The sequence below is a fragment of the Saccopteryx bilineata genome, chromosome 5 (assembly GCF_036850765.1).
Source record: "Saccopteryx bilineata isolate mSacBil1 chromosome 5, mSacBil1_pri_phased_curated, whole genome shotgun sequence".
NCBI lineage: Eukaryota > Metazoa > Chordata > Mammalia > Chiroptera > Emballonuridae > Saccopteryx > Saccopteryx bilineata.
The window spans coordinates 60,260,981-60,282,361 of NC_089494.1; the positions used below are offsets into that span (position 1 = coordinate 60,260,981).

At 38.0% G+C, this 21,381-nt stretch overlaps 1 pseudogene; it reads right to left on the minus strand.

Annotated features, from left to right (window-relative positions):
* Positions 1-5,854: 5,854 nt before the first annotated feature.
* On the minus strand, positions 5,855-6,528 carry LOC136306482 (small ribosomal subunit protein eS4-like; annotated as a pseudogene).
* Positions 6,529-21,381: the final 14,853 nt, after the last annotated feature.

The following is a 21,381-nucleotide window of genomic DNA, read 5'->3' on the forward strand; positions in this document are numbered from 1 at the left end:
AGGCCCACCCAGGGTGAGGACAACAGAGATGCAGAGACCCGACTTTAGGGACCAGGTTCAGTGATGCAGATCCGCTTTATTCAGGAAGCAAGCCAGCTTATATCCACAGGTTCAGCCTATAGGATATTACAGCATGTTCTTCAAAGCCAATGGCTAAAAAGGTCAGGGAGCTGAGCCACCTCCCCACAGCTGGCGAACTCCCTCCTGGCTGTGTCTAGGAGGGTTTCAGGTGCTAGAGTGTTCTCACAGCACTGCATCAGCCACAGTTGCTAGGAATGCGCTCTGAGCTCCACCTACATTTCTCCCTTCTCTTTTAATTAGGGCCAGTTGGACTTGATGAGTGACAGCTTGCTGTTATTGTCTTTACGGGCAGGATAATGCCAGGGTGGGGAAAAGCAGCCCAGATGTGGGGGTCCGCCCATGTCTGGGAGTTAGTGGTTATTATAGCACACGTAAGCAGGAACAGAGTACCAGGGCCTGGGGGCCCGTCAGGGGCCATTCTCTGGGCTTGCTCCACTAAAGCCTTCATATCCCCCAAGGCGATGGGGTGTGCACATTGGCCACGAGATCTTCTTCTGGAGACTTGCCATTTCCTGGGTTGGGGTTTTGTTGGAGGGGTCATCTTGGGACACTGGGACTGGCCTTATGTTTTGTCCTGGGATCCAAATTGGCTGAGGGCTGTTTCCTGGAAAGACACAAGCATAACCTCTCCCTTGCATTAGAAGGGGGTGTGGACCCCACCACTGAGCTGTGGCTGGGTTCTTCCAGCGTACCAACGGCAATGGGGTTGGTTGGCTACAAAGGCCTCCCCAATGCTTGCAAGCGGGAGCCATGCCACCAGAATTAAACTCGGAGGCTAAGCCACTTTCCTCCTCAGTGGAGGGGAGTGAATAGGGAGGTAGGGGCTCCTCAGTGAGAGGGGTAGAGGGTATTCAGTGGGAGATGGCTAATAGGGCAGGAGTGAGGCTGAGAGGGAAGGTTTGTCCCTTATGTACTTCCGCTGAATGGATGCGCCAGAGAGCTTGGGCCTAAAGAGGCGTGCCCCGAAGCCAAGGGTTGAAACCAGAGAGGATTTCCTAGTAGGTACAAAGATCCTTTTCATTAACTCTAACTCACCTACTCTGCAATAGGGCATAAAGGGCCCGAGCTTGTGGGGCTCGGGAGTGAGGGAGAAGGGTTCTTATTGCAGAGGGTCACTCACCAGTCCTTTGAGTGCCAACTGGGTCCCTGTTTGAGGCGTCAGTTGTGGATAAGGCCTGCCGGGGGTGAGGACGAGGATGACAGAGACAGAAAGACTCAACTCTGGAGACCAGGTTCAGTGACACAGATCTGCTTTATTCAGGAAGCAAGCCAGCTTATATACACAGGTTCTGGCTATAGGGTGTTACAAAGTGTTCTTCAAAGCCAATGGCTGAAAAGGTCAGGGAGCTGCCTGGTTGGCGCTGAGCCACCTCCCCACAGTGGGCGAGCTCCCTCTTGGGTGTGCCTAGGAGGGTTTCAGGTGCTGGAGTGTTCTCACAGCATTGCATCAGTCACAACTGCTAGGAATGTGCTCTGCACTCTACCTACACTGGTGGTTGGTTACATGGGTGTATATGTTTTTCAAAATGTATTGACCTGTGTGCACTTAACATCTGTATATTTCACTGTGTGTAAATTATATCTCTATTTAAATATATCAAATAAAAGTAAAATCATGAGTGATTCAGCCAACCTCTGGCTTGGTGTGAGGTGTATAATCAGAGATGTCTATTGTTCTTGCACAGTTGCTAGCCTCAACAGTGAAGAGTTCTCCATGATTACATTTTTAATTTGTTTTTTATTAAGTAAGAGCCAGGGAGTCAGAGACAGACTCCTGCATGTGCCCCAACTGGGATCCACCCAGCAAGCCCTCTACTGGGCAATGCTCTGCCCATCTGGAGCCACTGCTTTGTTGCTCAGCAACTCAGCTATTTTAGCACCTGAGTAGAGGCCATGGAACCATCCTCAGCATCTGGGGCCAACTTGCTCAAATTGAGCCATGGCTGTAGGAGGGGAAGAGAGAGAGAGAGGGAGAGAGAGAGAGAGAAAGAGAGAAGAAGAGAGAGAGAAGGGGGAGGTGTGAATAGATGGTCACTTCTCCTGTGTGCCCTGACTGGGAATTGAACTTGAGACTTCCACATGCTGGGCTGACACTTTACTGTTGAGCCAATCGGCCAGGGCCACATTTTTCTATATTTTGTTCATGCTCAAAAGTTTATTTCCTGAACTAATTGGTAAAGTGGGCCCTGAAAAAAAAACAACAGTCACTTAACTATTTTGTCAAGTTCTAGCTGACGGGAGGAGCAATTTATAGTAGTTGCTTCTCTTATGTGCCTTGACAGGGCAAGTCCAGGGTTTTGAACCTGTGACCTCAGCATTTCAGGTTGATGCTTTATCCACTGTGCCACCACAGATCAAGCTAAAGATTTTATTTGTTTTATAAAGAGAGGAGAGAGAGGGGGGGAGGAATGAGAAGTATCAACTCATACTTGCTTCACTTTAGTTGTTCATTGATTGCTTATCATATGTGCCTTGACCAGGCAAGCCTAGGTTTTCGAACCGGCGACCTCAGCATTTCCAGGTCGCCTCTTTATCCACTGCGCCACCACAGGTCAGGCCAAGTCCAGGGTTTTGAAACAGTGACTTCAGTGTTTCAGGTCAACACTCTATCCACTGCACCACCACTGGTCAGGCTGTACATTCTTTTAAATCACTTTATTTGCCACATTGTTCCGAAAGGGTCTAGAATGGCTCTGTTTCCCTTGCTAGACAATGAACTTTCTGAGCATAGGACCATCTTTTATTGATTTTTGTAATCTTTGCTGCAACCAAACAGTCAATCAATGACATTATTTGTTTTTGACCACAATGATTGATAACTTCTGACTGAAAGACAGACATGAGTAATAGTCCCATTTCAAGGATGATTCTCAACTAAAGACATGAATAATAATCCCATTTCAAGGATGACTCTCAATTAACAGAGTCACAGATTTTTAGACTTAAAGAACAATTCCAGGTAGTTTAATCTAAGTACCTACCTCAAACTGGAGGCACTCCTTCAACATTTCTGTTCAGTTGTAGGGTTATGGAGGCTTTGACACATGGTGTCATGGTGATAGGGTGTGTGAGGCATCCTCAGCTCACTGGAGCCTTCCTATTTTCTACTCTCCTCTGTTTCAGGATGTTATGTGTGAAAATAATGAAGCAGGAAGTTATTTGTATTGGAACACATATGTATTTACATATATATACACAGTGTAGTTTTAACTCTATAAATTGTTTAAGATGAGGAACATTGGGCATTACCTAAAATGTTAAACATAAGTAGGGGACTGAGATTACACTTAGAGAGAAAATTATTTGTAATTTGAAGTTAAAACCATCTGTCAAAGCAAGGGGATCAGAGTAAAAAGCAAATAGGTAGGTAATCTATAGGTGAATGGCAGGGGACAAGAACCACTCAGGCAAGAAACTGCTAGCTGGAACTGGCAGTGTGGGCACAGGGTAACTCTATAATAAAAAAAAGGCAATAAACCTTGGGTAAGCCAGACCTGCTAGCTGGAACTGGCAGTGTGGGCACAGGGTAACTATAATAAAAAAAGGCAATAAACCTTGAGTAAGCCAGACCTCACCGCAGAAGCTTCAAGTACCACAGTTGTCTCAGAGTTTTGTTAGGAACCTCTTAGGTGGTGGTATACATATCCTAATTGAACTCCAATGTACTTGCGCTCCCTAAAGTTGTATTTCATCTATGAGTCAAAAGCCCATCTCCATTTTTTCCTTTTATTTGTTAGTCTTGTAGGAAATGGAAGTATATCTGTGGGTGAGAGGAATGACTCTTCAAGAATCAAAATTTTTTAAACTCGCCTTTGACTCTAGTTCTTTCTTAGTCTTTAAGTAGTTTAGGGTAAAAACTATTACAAAGAAAAGTATTAAGAGTTAAAACGTGAAAACTTACTTTGTTCAGCAGTCATTTGGCCTATCTTAATATAGTCTTTTTGGTAGCTAGTCCTTTGTTTGAATTGAAATGTCTTTTCTATGGCTTTCATTAATTAATTCTAGTTGTAACCCAGGACCACATAGAACAAATTCAAATGATCTGCTACGTTATAGTCCTTCAATATTCTGAGTCAGCTTGCTTATGTGATTAGAAGTCACTGAACTCATAAATATCATGTGCCATGTGCCTTGGCCCTGGCTGGTTGAGTCAGTGGTAGAGCATCCACCTGGTGTGTGGATGTCTTGGGTTCAATTCCTGGTCAAGGCACACAGAAGTGTCCATCTGCTTTTCCACTCCTACCCTCCCCCTTCTCTCTTTCTCTTCTCTTATCACAGATATGACTGGATTGATTCCAGCACGTTGGCCCTAGGAGTTTGGATGGCTCTGTGGAGCCTCTGCCTCAGGTGCTAAAAATAGCTCTCTTGTGAGCATGGCCCCAGATGGGCAGAGCATTGGCCCTGTTGGGGGTTCCTGGATGGATCCCAGTTGGGGTGCATGTGGGAGTATGTCTATCTCTCCTCCTCTCACTTAAATAAAAATAAAATATATATCATGTGCCTAGCATACCTCATAAATGGTAGTTGTTGTTATTAGTTGTATTATCTCTGTCCTTTCAAGTCATTTCTTTATTCGTAAGTCAAGCCTTTTGAGGAAAATGGCTCACATTGATGTCACAGAATTAACCACACAGAAGTTTCCACTTAATTACATCAATAACTCTATGTGGAAATCTTAGACACCAGGGCACTGGACAACTGGAGATGTCTTTGTTTTACTCTCTACTACCTGTCCTTTGCCTTTATTAAGTACCAAATTACCCTTGAATACTTGTCTCAAGCTGTTTGCTTTTAATCTCTTTCCCCTATCCAAGGAGAACTGACCACCACATTTCTTCCCTTGAATTGAGACTGAATATTGTATTTCTTTTTTTATTATTAATTTTAATTGATAAATCAGGGTACATATGTTCAGAGAAAACCTCTTCAGATTATTTTGACATTTGATTATGTTGCATACCCCTCACCCAAAGTCAAATTGTCTTCCGTCACCTTCTATCTGGTTTTCTTTGTGCCCCTCCTCTCCCCCCCCCTCCCTCTGCTCCCCGCCCCCCCCCCCGTTACCATCACATTCTTGTTCATATCTCTGAGTCTCATTTTTATGTCCCATCTATGTATGGAATCATATAGTTTTTAGTTTTTTCTGATCTACTTATTTCACTCAGTATAATGTTATCAAAGTCCATCCATGTTATTGTAAATGTTCCAATGTCATCATTTCTTATGGCTGAGTAGTATTCCATAGTGTATATGTACTATATTTCTTTTTGATGTTCCTTCCACCCGCCCCCACCCTTACCTAGATGCTGAACTCTTTTTGGTATCTCTAATGTCAAGCAGAATGTCTGCAACATAGCATTGATCCACATTTATTAAAGGGATACCAATGTTTTTTGGGTGTCAGGTTATACTAGATTTTATTTATGTATTTGTTTATTTATGCTGTATTATTTTTAATTAAATACAATGCTTCTTTAATCATGTCACCTAGAGATCAGTTAACTCACTGCTCTGTTTGACCACCAGTCTCTTGTCTCTCTCTCTTCAACAATGCTGAAGTGGATATTTTTTCCTCAGGGAAAGAAACCGATGCCTTGCTTGACCTCTGATGGCGCAGTGGATAAAGCGTTGACCTGGAGTGCTGAGGTTGCCGGTGTGAAGCCCCAGGCTTGCTCAGTCAAGGCGCATACGAAAGATGGCTGTGAACTGATTCTTTCTGCTCCCCCACTGCTTTTCTCTCTCTCTCCTCTCTCTAAAACCAATAAACAAAATCTTAAAAAAAAAAAGGCGAGAAAGAAATTGATGTCTTGTTGCCTTCACTGATAATAATAATGCTGGAGAACCAAGTGGAAAAGCTGTTGCCATTGGCATCTTTTACTTAAACCACATTGAAAAAAAACACGGTATCTCTCTCTTGGTGATCATATCAATTCTTACCAGATTAACACCTCTGGGCACCATATGCAAGTTACCAATGTCAAAGTTGATGAAGTTGGTAATCTTGCCAGTCTCCAAATCAGCCTAAATGGTGAAGAGGGACTCCTCTTGTGCCCACAAAGATATTTCTCACTTTGCACAACCTGTACTAGGTGATCTTAAGGGTAAAATGATGAACAGCAAAACCACCCATATGATGTCATATATTAGACAAAATTTTTCTACCATCCTGTCAATGCTGATGACGTCCATAAAACCGCATAGATGATATCAGTTTGGACCTTATCATCAATCTTAAGACCTGTTGTGTGTAGATCTTCTCTACTTAATCTTCTGTTAAGGCATACTTAAAGTCTGTTCCTTAGGAAAATGATGAGAGTGAGACATTCTCTCAGTTTATAAAAACCAGTAGATGGGCAAGGAGCAAACACACTGATCAGTCTGTTTATCCGGCAGCCAATGCTTTGGAGCTGCTACACATTTTAGATGCTTCTTGGGACCCAGGGCCATTGCTGCACTAGACACGAATAGAAGACTGACTTTTCTGTTATGTGAAAAAAATAGCTAGGCTATACCATTTTTGGAGCTGGGAGGAAATTTCAAAGATGTTCCTGTACTTCATTTCTCCACTTTAGTGGTTCTCAACCTTGACTTTGTAATTAGAAAATATTCAGGAGCTTAAAAAATTCCTGAGGATGAAGTGCTATCCACAAAGGTTGTGATGTAATTGATCTGGGCTGCAGCCTGGTCATTAATATTTTGAGTATCATCTTAGGTTGTTGATTCCATTCTGCAAACAATGTATTCTCTCTTTGTGGATGAGGAAACTGACTTCCAGAGAGGTCATGTGTCCTTCCCATGTTACATGATGGGTGAAAATGAATGAAGAACTCGGGCTTCCCGACAGCTGCTATAACACACCAATGGTAGAATATCAGTAGTACTATTCATTTTTGCCTCAAACGGTGACACCCCTCTCCACTGGGGCACTGAGGAGCAGCCCTCAGTCCAAAGGCACAGGGAAGCCAGTTAACTGCCCAAGTTTAGAATAAAAGATTACAAAATAACTTTCATAATTCTGCTTTACAAGTAGCACCAAATAGTAATATTTTTGCATGGGAAAATAACATCATTTTCTTCATTGCTATTTTAATAAAGGGAATAATCTTACTTTTATAAGATTCTACTGACTGAATTGGCCTTTTTTTAAAGGATTTTTACCAGCAACCTCGGATACAATGTTAAGGCAGATTGTTGTTGTTGATCTCTGAGGAAGATCAATGTTGTACCAACCACACAGTTCTCTAAACCTCCTAAAATGTGACTGAGTGGCATTTTTGCCAATACTTCTCTTTAAGTTCCACTGTAGAAACCATCAGGTTAACCCACTTACAGAAAGTAGAAGGTATATGTTCTGGTTATCTATCACTGTGTGACAGGTTATCCCCAAACCTGGCAGTAAAACAGCAATGACTTTGTTATGTCTATGATTTTGAGGAGCAGAGCAGGGTTCAGATGAGTGATTCTTCAGTTCCAAGTGACATTGTTTGAAGTCACTCAGAGAATCAGCTGGAGGTCAGGCTACACAGAGGGCCTAAGATGCTTTACTCACATGTTCTGCTCCTGCAGGGACAGTCGAAAGGTCAAGATCTGCTGCGTCTATCAACCAGAACACCTACCTCCATGTGGCTACACAAGTGATGACCTCAAGGTATTAGGACTAGGAGACTTCCTTCTTCCTCCTCCTTACCCTCCTCTTCCTCCTTCATCTTCTTTAAAAAAAAGTGTATAATATAGTATGCCAATTTTTTCTTGTATTTTTCCTTATGGTAAAATATGCACAACATTAACCATTTTAAGTGTACAATTTAATGACGTTAAGTTCATTTACAAAGTTGTACAACCATTATGTATTTCCAGAATTTTTTCATTATCCCAAATTGAAACTCTACCCATTAAACAGTAACTCACCCTTACCCCTAAATCCTAGTAACCTCTAATCTAGCTTCTGTCTCTATGAATTTGCCTATTCCAGATACTTCATATAAGTGCAATCATAAAATATTCATCTTACTGTGTATGGTTTAGTTCATTTAGCATAACTTCTTCAAAATTTACCCATGTTGTAGCATGTGTCAAAACACTTCTTTTTAGTGCTGGATAATATTTCATTGTATACAGACCACATTTTGTTTATGTGTTCTTCTGTTGATGGGTGCTTGGGTTGTTTCCACCTTTTAACAATTGTGAATAATGCTGCTATGAAAATGAATGTACAGATATCTGTTTAAGTCTTTGATTTCAATTCTTTTGGCTATGGAATTGCTGGATCACATGCTAATTCTATGTTTGCTTTTTGAGGAGCTACCAAACTATTTTTCATAGAGGCTGCACCATTTTACATTCCTGCCAGCAATGCATGTACATTCCAATTTCTATACATCTTCATCAACATTTTTTTATTTTCTGTGTTTTGTGCAATAATTATCCTAATGGATATGAAATGGTTTTGATATGTATTTGTGATTTTTATACACATTCTCCTAATGACTAGAGATGTTGAACATTTCTTTGTGTGCTTATTGGCCATTTATATATCTTCTTTGGAGAAATGTTTATTCAAGTCCTTTGCCTATTTTTAAAATTTGGTTATTTTATTGTTGTTGTTATTAAGTTGTAACTTTGGACTTGTTACATGACAGCTCAAGCTGTTCAGAGAGAGGATCCCAAGAGGCTCAGGTGGAATCAGCAAGATTTCCTATGACTTAGCTTCAGAGTCCCAGAACCTTGCTTCTGCTGTATTTTGTTAGGCAGGACACTGAGGTCAGCCCAGATTCTAGGGGAGAGGTAACACAAAATCTGTGGTCATCTTAAATCTACCAGAGTACAATATTAAAACTAACTAGAGTGATTCAATGGTTTGAATAACAGCAATAATACTAATGAAGGCTGCTACAATGTTGGATTAATATAGCTTTTTTTCTCCTGGGGTCTTGAAGTGCTTTCATCTGTAAAAGCCATCACCATGTTATTTTTACACATTTCTGAGATCTTTAATTATAATATAGAGATGCTTACAGTTACTTGATTTTCCAAAATTACTTTATAATGATGGGGTAAGGCAGAAAACCTGGGTTTCATTCTTGCTCTGCCATTAACTGGCCTCTCTTGGGGGACGGGCTAGATGTCCTCTGCCTTCTCTTCTAGCTCAGACACAGTATTTTTTTAAGAAGAATACTTTTCTTCTTAAAAAAATACTGTGTCTGAGCTAGAAGAGAAAAGACACAGTATTTTTTTAAGATGAATTGATCAAGAATTAGGAGATATGGGGTGAGGAGGGAGAGAGGGGGTGTGTGGGGAGGGGAGAGGCACAAAGAAAACCAGATAGAAGGTGCGGAAAACAATTTGACTTTGGGTGAGGGGTATGCAACATAATCAAATGTCAAAATAATCTGGAGATGTTTTCTCTCAACATATGTACCTTGATTTATCAATGTCACTGCATTAAATTTAATAATACTGTTAAGCCTAATCCGGAGTGACGCGAGACATTGAAGACACGAACAAAGTCCATTGATTACACATCAAAGCTTTATTGTCTAGTTTGGCCAAGTGGCGGCAACTCCAACAGTGGTCTGAGGGACCTTTGTTCTACTTAGTTTTTATAGTTTTGTAAGTGGGAAGTACAGAAGCAAAAATTGTAATTAGGAGCCCCTTACCACTATTGGTTATAGTCATATGTCCTTTAACATGATAGGACCACGTTCAATTTGCAAGCCATACATTATTTTGGAGAAAACAAAATTTACAAGTCAACACAATGGTAGAAAGATATCTTTTTACATATTAAAAGGCATTCCCATATTATCTAGTGTTCATCTGCTATCTCTCTGTCCAGAGTCACACATGTTAACTACACGCATTTACATAGGAGAGGTAGTTTTCGTGGAGACAAATACCCGCAAATGGTTCATTGCTATAAGAAAAGGTTTATTTTGGCTTTTCTCTCCCTGCTCCTGGCTAGCCATTCACCCCTTTCCCCACAGGTGTGGTGAAATGTCTGGGGATCCATGTTTTCCTCCCCTTTGCATTTACAATACAATGCCAAGGGCCATCCTGACTATGCCAATCACACAGTACAGAAACTATTCTCACAATTTCTCTGCACACCTTAACCCAAATTAATAAAATGTTCTCCAAGCCTCTTAAAATATTAATATTAATTCTGTAGTTTTTGGTACCTTACAACACCTGCAGGTGAAGTGGCTCAGTGGCTCCTCAATACTAATAATAAATTAATTAATTAAAAAAAGAATTAGAAGATAGAAAATGTCTAAGTACAGGACAATTTGTTGTATAGAAATATTCCCAGGTGTCATTCATTCACTGGTACAGAGAAATAACTTTAGGTAGGAGGGCAAAAAGATGACAGATAAAGCAGTTCACAGGTCAGTTAGGTGCAAGAGTACCAGAAACATGGTTTTCTGGATAAAGTCTCAGTCTAACAGTGGTATATAGCAACAAGATCTGCAAACTGGCTAATTTCACAAAACAAAATATGCATGCAGCAATAGGGTGGTGGCGATTGAGGAAAGAGGGCACTGAACATTTGTAGTGTGAGTTTTTCATATGCTAAGTACAGGGCCAGTTGTTTTCATACTGAGTTTGTTTGATTTTCATAGGCAACTACAAGTGTAAACATTCTTTTCACCTCTTTTCTGTTTTACAAACGAGGAAACTGATGCCTGGTATCCTGTGCATGGTCCCACAGCTGAAGACCTGGGAGAAGCAAAGCTCATGTTTTTTCTACATTAAGCTGCCTTCAATAAGCCACAAAGCTGTATTTAGAGAACAGTGTTTGGAAAAGATTCTTATTAGACATTAATCTTCTCAACATTTAAAAAATAATCATCATCAGTTTTATAGGTCCTCTATTCAAATTCAAATGAAGAGAATGTATCCTCTCAAAACTGGTTTGGAGGATCCTTCAGTAGCTGTTTCTGACTACTTGCAAAATTCTCCAAGATTAGCTGATGACTACCTGTAGAAAAAAAATGATCCTTAATAGAAGAGATCATCTTAGTAACTTAAGTTCTTTAAAAAGTATACAAGTTATGGCCCTGGCCGGTTGGCTCAGAGGTAGACCATTGGCATGGCATGTGGAAGTTCTGGATTCGATTTCCGACCAGGGCACACAGGAGAAGCGCCCATCTGCTTCTCCATGCTTACTAACTCTTTACTTTCTCTCTATCTCTCTCTTCCCCTCCCATAGCCAAGGCTCCATTGGAGCAAAGTTGGCCCCGGCACTGAGGATGGCTCCATGGCCTCCATGTCAGGCGCTAGAATGGCTCCAGTTGCAGCAGAGCAATGCCCCAGATGGGCAGAGCACCGTCCCCTAGTGGACTTGTTGGGTGGATCCTGGTCGGGCACATGAGAGAGTCTGTCCCTCTGCCTTCCCACTTCTCACTTCAGAGAAATACAAAAAAATTTTATGTAAGTTATGAGTGGACCTCAGGGCATCTGTACTGAGTCTCAAGCACCTGACGGTTTCTTGTTATTCCCTCATCTAAAGAAGATCCTTGCGTAGTATGGCTGCAAGATCCCAGGCCCAGTAGGTTTTCCTAGCTGTCCCCCAAGGCACAAGGAGTTCCCCAGAAGCTGTGGGTCTTTGCCTGGGTCCCTGCATGAAAGGCTTTACTACCTTCATCCTGCCCTTAACTGCTCAAAACTAGCTTTGTATGACATGGTTTTGGGGAAGTGGGTTGTGTATTTCATACCTTTCTCCTATGGGAGTTGATTATTTCCTGCATGCCTGAGCCCACAAAGGGGCTCTAGCCCATCTCTTACTCTTCCCCCAATCTTTCTTGAGATCCACCTGGTGGATAAGAGTTTAGAAATAAGTACAATGTCCCTTGTAGAAATCTGAAGATCCCATTTATTCTAAACTGGCACACTAACCCATATTCAGCCTTTAAACATTTGTTAAAAGTTTAGTTGTTTTCTTCTTACCTACCTTAATGGTGGCCATTCCTTCCTTCCATGCTGTGCCAAAGGTAAAACTTCATGTGCTCCATTTTTTCTTTGGAGGGGTTTGTTACACTTTGGGATTTAGTTTATTTAGTTTTCTTGTGTATTCAGGTCTCTAATGGATTTAAGAGAAATTTTGATTTTGAAGTTTATCTTTTTTTCTTGTTCTTATCACATTGTTGACCAGCAATTTTATTCAGAAGTTATCTCATATCTCCGGCTATTTTTTCGTAATTGAGTATGAAAGTGAAACAATCTAAATAAACTTCAGTATACTTTATTTATACATAATGAATTTAAATGAAACTTTGTACATATCTGCTATGTATTATATTTTATACATATTATATATTTTAGTAATTTTTTTGGTGTGGTATATATACTGTATAGCAATCACTTACGTGTAAAGGGACACAACATGTTTTGCAAATATATCTGGTTTCACTGTGCTTTCCTTTTGAAACACACACTTTACACATTCTAGTTGGATTCTTTTTATACCAGTGACTATTTCTTTCCTAAAATGTGGTCTTTTAGTTGCCCTGAAAGCTTAAAAAGTGAATCAATGTAAGGAGCTCTTTTAGAAGTATCAAAAGAAGTGTTAGGTTCTGAGCTGTACTCATTTGAACCAGCAGCTATCCATTTCCTAGCTACTTCAAGTAGAAATTTTTTGTATCTTATATTATAATAAAATAATATATATACTTCTGATTATAAAATAATCAGAAGTGTATATATATATATATATATAGAGAGAGAGAGAGAGGAATCTGTTCATCTCTGCATTCATTTATCCATTCATTCATTTAATTTTCATTCAATAAATATTTGTCTCTAGTGTCTCTGTTGTAATAATGTAGTGGGAACTCAAAGTTGAATAAAATATGGTCCCTGTCTTCAAGAAAGAACAATATAGTAGGAGAAACAGACATTATTATGTCCTACTAGAGGATTAGAAAAGGTTTTCCAAGAGAGGTGGTCTTCCTTTCCCTTTCACCTTCCCAAAGATGCCCTGACTATATATAGGAAGATATTTGCAAGATAGGTAAGATTTCAATAAATGGTGTATAAAGAAGTTTATTCAAGGTTGAGGAAATATGAAATATACTTGGCAAATGCATGCAGGTGCAATGTACATTGGAGAACAGGTTAGAGAGAGAGATTGAGTGATATAGCAGATGTTGAAACTGAAGCTGGAAAAAGTTGGCTAGAATCAGTAAGGAGAAAGGGTCTCATTATAGTGAAGAATGGTTAGAGAAGACTTTATGGAGAAAGAGGATGTACTTAAACAGGACTTTGAAGGATGGGTAGGATTTTATAGGCAGATTGTAGGTGGAAAAATACCAGAGGCAGAGAGAACAGTATGAGACTAGCTTTGGAGTTGACCAGGAGCCTAGTGTTTTTAGAGGCAAAGGAATGGAACTATTTTGGAAACAATAGTATCCAACATTGTATTACACTCTTTTCTGCTTTAGGGTTTTCACATGGACAGTTTCCTCTGCCAAGAATCCTCTTTGCCTGTAACAGATTGCTATGAACAAAAAAACTCTCAAGTTGGATGGACTAGTGGCTGGTTTAGCCTTCAGTTCATAATACCACAAGGGCTCTGTCTCATTGTGATTATCCTGGTTCTCTCTTGCATGTTGGCTTTATTTTTCAGGCTTGGTTTTCTCTTGATAGAGAGATGGCTGGTGCTAGCTCCCAAGCTACGTATCTTTGTTCACATCCAGGAAGAAAAAACAGCTATTTCCCATTCACCTTCAAAAGCAAACCCTATCATTCAGATTAATTCAACTTAGGTCACATGCACACTAAGAATCAATTAATTCGACCGAAATCTGTCATATACTGATTGTCTTAGGCCAGTCCATCTCTGAACCAATCACTATGACAACAGATTTGATTGTACCAGTCAGGGGCCCAATCCTTGAGATGAGAGCAGGCTTTCTATATCAGCCCAAACCTGTGGTTGATAGATTATATGTGTAAGGGGTGTTTGGGGTGAAGGTGTATGAAACTAGGTAATCACAAAAGCTGCTCTGTTTCTCCATTAGATCGTCCAGCCAAGTCACATTCTCTCTTTAGTTTTCATCTTTAATGTCAACTCTGCAGAAAGGCTTTCTCTGATCTCCCAAACTCAGTTAGAGTCTTCCTGTTTTAGCTCATGGTACCCTATAATTTTTCTTTTTCTTTTTTATTTGTGTGTGTGTGAGAGAGAGACAGAAAGAGAGAGAGATGAGAAGCATGAACTTGTAGTCTCATCACTTTAGTTGTTCATTGATTGCTTCTCATACACGCCTTGATGCAGGAAAGTTTAGGTCAAGCCAATGACCCCTTGTTCAAGCCAGTGACCTTGGGCTCAAGCCAGCAATCATGGGTTCATGCCAATTATCCCATGCTCAAGCCAGCAACCTTGGGGTTTCAATCCTGGGACCTCAGTGTCCCAGGTTGATGCTCTATCCATTGCACCATCACTGGTCAGGCTATAATTTTTCTTCATAGTACTTAATCATTTTTAAATTACATATTTATTTGTGTGATTATTTGTTAGAATAAACTTGTTCTTCTACTACTCTAAGCTGTATAAGAGCAGAGACTATGGATGTCAGCACATATCCCTTGCTGGCACATAATAAATAACTCTATATAAATGTGTGAAATGAATCAATGGATTCATCTCAATTCTTACTCAATAAGGAGAAATTTTATTTTGACCAGCTTCAAAATTTCTATTGTAGCAGGGGCAAGAGAACATAAAAGTGAATATTAAGCTCAAAGCTGTTATAATATGACCTCAAATTGATAAGCACCATGTCCAACAGATAAAGTACTCCAGGAATTTCATAGACTGAAAGACTCACTGGTATTGTAAATTATACTGTTAAGTGCCAGCTTTGCATAAAAAGTCTTGTCATTTATAATAATATTCATTTCCACTTTCTTTTCTTAACAAGGTTATAGCTCACAGAGCAGAGTAAATTTTAAATGTTATTACATAGACCAGGATTATCTTGCTTTCTTATAATAAATTATCTGCATCAGAAATACACAATCATGGAATTGTAAAGAAGTTTTTATATGGGCTAAATAAATGATACGAATCAGTAGAACCGCTGTCATTCAAATAAATATTTTGACTCCTAACTATTTCAAAATCTGTTTTCATATAAATATAAGTACACTTTTCAATCAGAGGGATTTAGGGAAAAAATCAAGTTTCAACACTTTGAAATATTTATGTCAGGAAATGTGAGTGTACTTTATCTCATCAAACCTCAGCATTCTGGTTAAAGATGTTTGGAAAACCCACCTATAGAGTATTAATTCAACTTGGGCAAATTCTTTGGATAGCCATAATGTAATTAACTTCTATGCTTTCAGTGAAAAAAAGTCCACTGTTGAATTGGTCCTGAATAAATAGTGAAGTGTTTCAGTGACCACACTAAGTAATTATTGATTTTACCTCTTTTAACATAAACATATTTTTGCATTGTTGTGCAAAACAACTCAAGTATGATATGTGTTTAGATTCTTATTTAAATATAAATATATGATGAAGTTTATATTTAATTTAATTTCATCTTATAGTCTTTTATTCATTCTTAAGTTATTCTGGACTTACAGAGCTTGAAATTTCAATTTAGTAGTAATATGAAAATTAAAGATTTAAGTAATATTTATTCCATAGAGAATCTAAAATCAACAATTGATAGGGTGACTGTGGGCTAATCTATTTAGTGTAATAACTTCATTTTGTTAGGCAATCTCTGGGAGAAAGCACTTATTTGTGAAAATAAATCATCAATGAAAAGAGACAATTTGTTCTCCTGCCTCTCATCCATTGTTTGTCCTTATTATTTGATATATTATATAGTATTGATTAAAACCTATAGAAATCACCTGACCAGTGGTGGTGCAGTGAATAAAGCATTGACCTGGATGCTGAGGTCCCAGATCGAAAGAAACCCCAAGCATGGGCTCATCTGGCTTGAGTGCAGGCTTATCAGCTGGAATGAGGGTCACCAAATTGAGTACAGGATCATTAACGTGATCCCAAGGTTGCTGGCTTGAGGCAGCAAAGTTGCTTGTTTGAGCCCAAGGTCACAGGCTTGAGCAAGGGGTCACTAGCTTGGCTTGAGACCCCAGGTCAAGGCATGTATGAGAAGCAATCAATGAACAACTAAAGTGACACAACTATGAATTGATGCTTCTTATCTCTCTCCCTTTATCTCTCTCTCTCAAAAGAAAAAATAAACTTATAAGAATATCATTATATGAAGAAATAAAGACAATATATACAGTAAAGAAATAAAAATCCCAAGCCCTTAGTTAACAAGACATATTTTTGTTAGATTTTTTGAGACACAGATAATGCAATATGATAGATTTTTGTATAGTTTAAGGATTTGTTGGCATCTTTTTGTGTGTGTGGTTCACATTATACAATTCAAAATATATATTTTGTTCTGTTCAAGAACACATTTTAGGCAGATTTTAAATCATTACACCCTTCATACAACCAAAACAAGAAATAGGCTTGTCTTTAAAATGTTTCATAATTTGAGAAGCTCCTGGATGTTTCCTAAATCTAAGTTAGGTTTTAACATCACATAATTAACAGTATCAACAGTTCAAATGCTATAGAAATGTTTACCTGAAATCTATGTACTCTTATTGATCAATGTCACCCCTTTAAATGTAATTTTTAAAATAAAATAAACCGCATTAAAAATGGACATTTGTGCCTCAGTCCTCTCTCAACAGTATCTTTGGATAATTGCACCAGATTTCTGTGACTCAGTTTCTCCATCCATGGCTTTGCAGTTAAGTGTTTAGTGTTTGTTGAATAAATGAATGAACTAATAATAACCATAACATATTGAGTTCTCACCATGTGCTAGACATGTCACATACATTATCACATTGAAGCCCTATGAAGTACATGCAGTTATTAACTATTTTATAGAGGAGAAAGTTAAGCTTAATTAATTGGCCCAAAGTCACACAGCTAGCAATGTGTGAAATTTGAACCGGGCTAAACTCAGTGCCTGTGATCTTAAATATGCTATGTCTGAACCTTTCCTCGGCTCCAGGAGGAGAAAGTCAGCTAAGGGCGACTAACAACACTCCAACTATCCCTTGCCTGGTGAACCTGTGTCTGTGCTTTATCATGTTACACCATGTGAAGAAGGAATTTGGCACAGCTGGAATCTCTCACCAAAATTACTACTGGTCTTGAAGATTGTGTCCTTCTAAACCAAAGAGAGAGAGTAATTGATCTCAAAATATGTATTGCTCTTTGGCCCCTTTCGGGGTAAGTGAGGGGCCAGAACTAACATTACTGCCACCTTTTTTAGATACATAAATATAATACCCTCAAAAAAATTAGACATCTGACAGAACAAATGACCCATGGATGCTTCAGACCCAGATGACACTGGTTGAGGTTTGGAGGAGGAGGCCCCACTATGGTTTATCGGAGACACATAGTGTCCTAATTCATATTCATAAAGTGTATACATGAACATTGAAGTTGAGTTTATAAGACTCTGAAAACGCTCATTTCATTTTAAAACAGTGCCACATACTGACCTGGCTATGTGGAATTTGAGATGAGATTCTACATTCTTATTGAGGGTTTAGAAATACATTCCATATTTTGGAATCATATTGGAATCTCGTTTATATAGTGAACACATTCTAGGGCATAAACAATATATAATGAAGCTGAAGTGAACTGACAGTGTCTCCAGTACCATTGTGGATATCAAGGGTGTGCTCAGGCAGAGTTAACCCCGTGAGTCTTGAACAAAATTGGAGAAGCCACAGCCCATGTGAAAGGTCGAGGAAACACACAACCTGTTAGGTCAGGTGTGAGAAACGGGCATCGCAACTGAACAAGTATATATCTTCCCTAATTTATTTTTAAAATATATTTTTTAAAAACTTAGCTTGTCTGAGAGGAAGAGAATAAAAAAGCTACCCCAATGAACAAGGAGAGGACAGATATAGTGGAGGAAAGAACTACAAGGTAAACAGAAGAAATGTGATTTCTGAGTATTTTCTTAACCAGAATCACGTATGCAAAAGGGATTAATGTTTCATAAATCCTCAGGAGTATTTATGATAACAAGAAGATATTTTAAGGCCCTCCCTCTGGAAAAACAAAATAAAACACAACACAAAACTGTTAAGACCATTATACAAGCCAGTAGATAGTAAAATATTCTGTTAATTTTGGAAGCCTACCATTTGGTATAACACAACAGAATCTATTTTAATGGCTCTCTTAACATATCCTGTGGTGTTTGAGTACTGGATGGCATAATATCCTTCTGGTTTAATTGTGCATTTCCTTACTTCCTTTGGTTTCTCCCCGTCAAAACAAAAATATTCTAATGTTGATGCAAGTATAAAAAATTAATAGTTGATCATGGAACAATTTAGTATGCTTGAAACCTTTAAAAAATTCAAAGAAAAGCATACATAATATAGAGTAACCTCTAAAAACAGTTTTCTGTGTTAATTATTTACCTTCCAAATAATATTCAGGGAAAGAGATTTTAAGGTGGTTTATTCATACCATGTATGATGCATAATTATTAAAATGGATGAAAAAAATAAAGCTCTGAAGAAATTATTTAAGTTATGTAAAACAACAGTAAATGATATTAAGTTGTTAACTTATAAAACAGCGTACTGTAAATGTTCTTTGTACATTTATGATATCTGAGTACAATTATTTGTATTTAATAAAAGTATTTTTCTTTGTATTATATAAAATATCAAAATAACTGCACTTTAATAATTTGAAATACATTTATCTGAATTTAAAATGTGTTTATGGAATCAAAATCTATTAAGAAAACATCCAGATGATTTTATGTATTAAGGAAAACAAGAAGAGATAAAATTGCTGAGTATACATTAAGGCCAGATTAATATTGATGCACTCAAGAATGAGGTCAGAGTTCTTACTCCTGATGATGTATAGGCAAATATCATTTTTCCTTTTCTCCACAGGTCTTTTTATCTCCATATTAAACTTAAAGAGAACACTTCTTTTTACAGAATTTAAGGACAATGAAATATATAATTAATATTTGAAGAAACAAAAAAATTGCTACACATATGAAACTTTTAGTTCTGGACCGTACATTTCAAGGAAATAGAATATAATAAGATGGCTTTACCATTAAGATTAAGTCAAACAACTGCACTGCTTTGTGTTTCAGAAGGCACTAGCATCTTGCAAAACTGAAGAACTTCTACAGAAACATAAATTATCATTGTCTGACTACAAAGAATTCTGTTATTTGGCTCTGGGTAGATAGGTGTTTATGTTATTTGCTTCAATTCTACTTTTTTTTTTTTTGAGAGGAGGGGGAGCAGAGAGAGAGAGAGAGATATAGATAGAGAGAGAGAGAGAGAGAGAGAGAGAGAAAGAAGGGGGAGGAGCAGGAAGCATCAACTCCCATATGTGCCTTGACCAGGCAAGCCAGGGTTTTGAACCAGCAACCTCAGTGTTTCCAGGTTGACGCTTTATCCACTGCGCCACCACAGGTCAGGCCCAATTCTACTTTTGACTTATATAAACAGTACCTTAAATAAAATGGTTTCCAGAAATTTTCTTAAAGATCTTCTTATAATAAAATAGTCCCTTGTGCCAAATATTTTTTTCAAAACTAAAAATCACAAAAGACTTGTAGTAACTTATGTCCTATTTGTTTATTTACTCTGATTAAATATACTACATTATTAATGAACTGTATATTAAGTATAACAATATATACTACATATATTATGTCAGAAGTAAAAGTCCATTCATCCCTCCATTCATCTATCCGTCCATCATCTATCTATATCTATCATCTATCTATCTATCTATCTATCTATCTATCTATCTATCTATCTATCTATCTATCTATCTATCATTTTGATATCAGGTAAGTAAATGTAAAATGATACTTATAATGTCCTTGACTGAATAGTGCCTCCAATTTAAGAACCAAGTTTAATCTTCAGTTCAGTGAGGGGAGTGTATTCTTTTGAACTTTTAAAAATTTGAAACTATGTACATGATTATTATTTAAAAATATTAAAACAAAGTAGTTGGGCCTGACCTGTGGTGGTGCAGTGGGTAAGGCGTCAACCTGGAAACGCTGAGGTTGCCGGTTCAAAACCCTGGGCTTGCCTGGTCAAGGCACATATGGGAGTTGATGCTTCCTGCTCCTCCCCCCTTCTTTCACTCTCTCTCTCTCCCCCCTCTCTATAATGAATAAATAAAAAATCTTTAAAAAAAAAAAAAACTAATTAAAAAAAAACAACAAAAAACAAAAAACAAAAAAACAAAGTAGTTGGCATTTTCTTAGGTTAGATTGGAGACAGTAATATGCTATTAGTTTTACCACAGGTGAAATGACTTATTTTAAAAAGTATCTTGCAGATTCAAAATTAAAATGTTATTTAGTTTTCTCTCATTGTTTGTTTTCCTGGATATACTTTCTGAATTGCAGTTACTATAGTGTGACTATGTCTAAAAAATAAAGTAATAAGAATCACTCATCTTATAAGAACATTCTAAGATGAGAGATGCTGAGATCTTTTATAGTTTGGAAAAACATGTATCATGTAAGAAAAAGAATTATTATATTGAGTTAGGACAATGCAAGTAAAGGAGAGTTTCACAGTGGTTCTTTTGAGGGATATGACATTTCCCATATTGGAATTCTGTATGTAGAAAACAGGTGCCTGGATGCAAGGGAGTTTACTTTTTCCAGCTGACCTAATAAAACCACATATTTACACTTACGTTTTATTCATAGGAAGATACAGGACAAGTATGCTATTGCTATTTTAACTCAGGATAGTTTAGGACACAAGGTAGGACCCAATAATCTGTTGTTTCAGTGTATTTATGGAGGCAAAGTAATATTAAATACTTGATTTTTGTGCCAGAGGTTGAGATTTGGAAATTGGTGATATCTGATCAATTTTTTTGATTTGGACACCATGCAGTTTAAGTAACGGCAGCCACAGAATTCTCATTTGGTTATTATGTCTCCAAATTTCCTGGTGGTTTTTAATAAGACTCTAATATTGACTTCAGTAAGGAGATGACTTTGTAAGATAACTTTTTTTATCCTCTTGGAGAGCCTTGCCTACATACAAATGTTTAGCTGAGTAAATATCATAGCAATAGTTTATTTTTATTGAGTGCTTACCATCTAGTCTTCACAAAAATCTTTAAAATGTAAGCATGATTGTTATTTGTACTATACCAATAATGAAACTGAGACTCAGAGAAGTTAAGAAACTTGCCCAAGTAAGTACCTG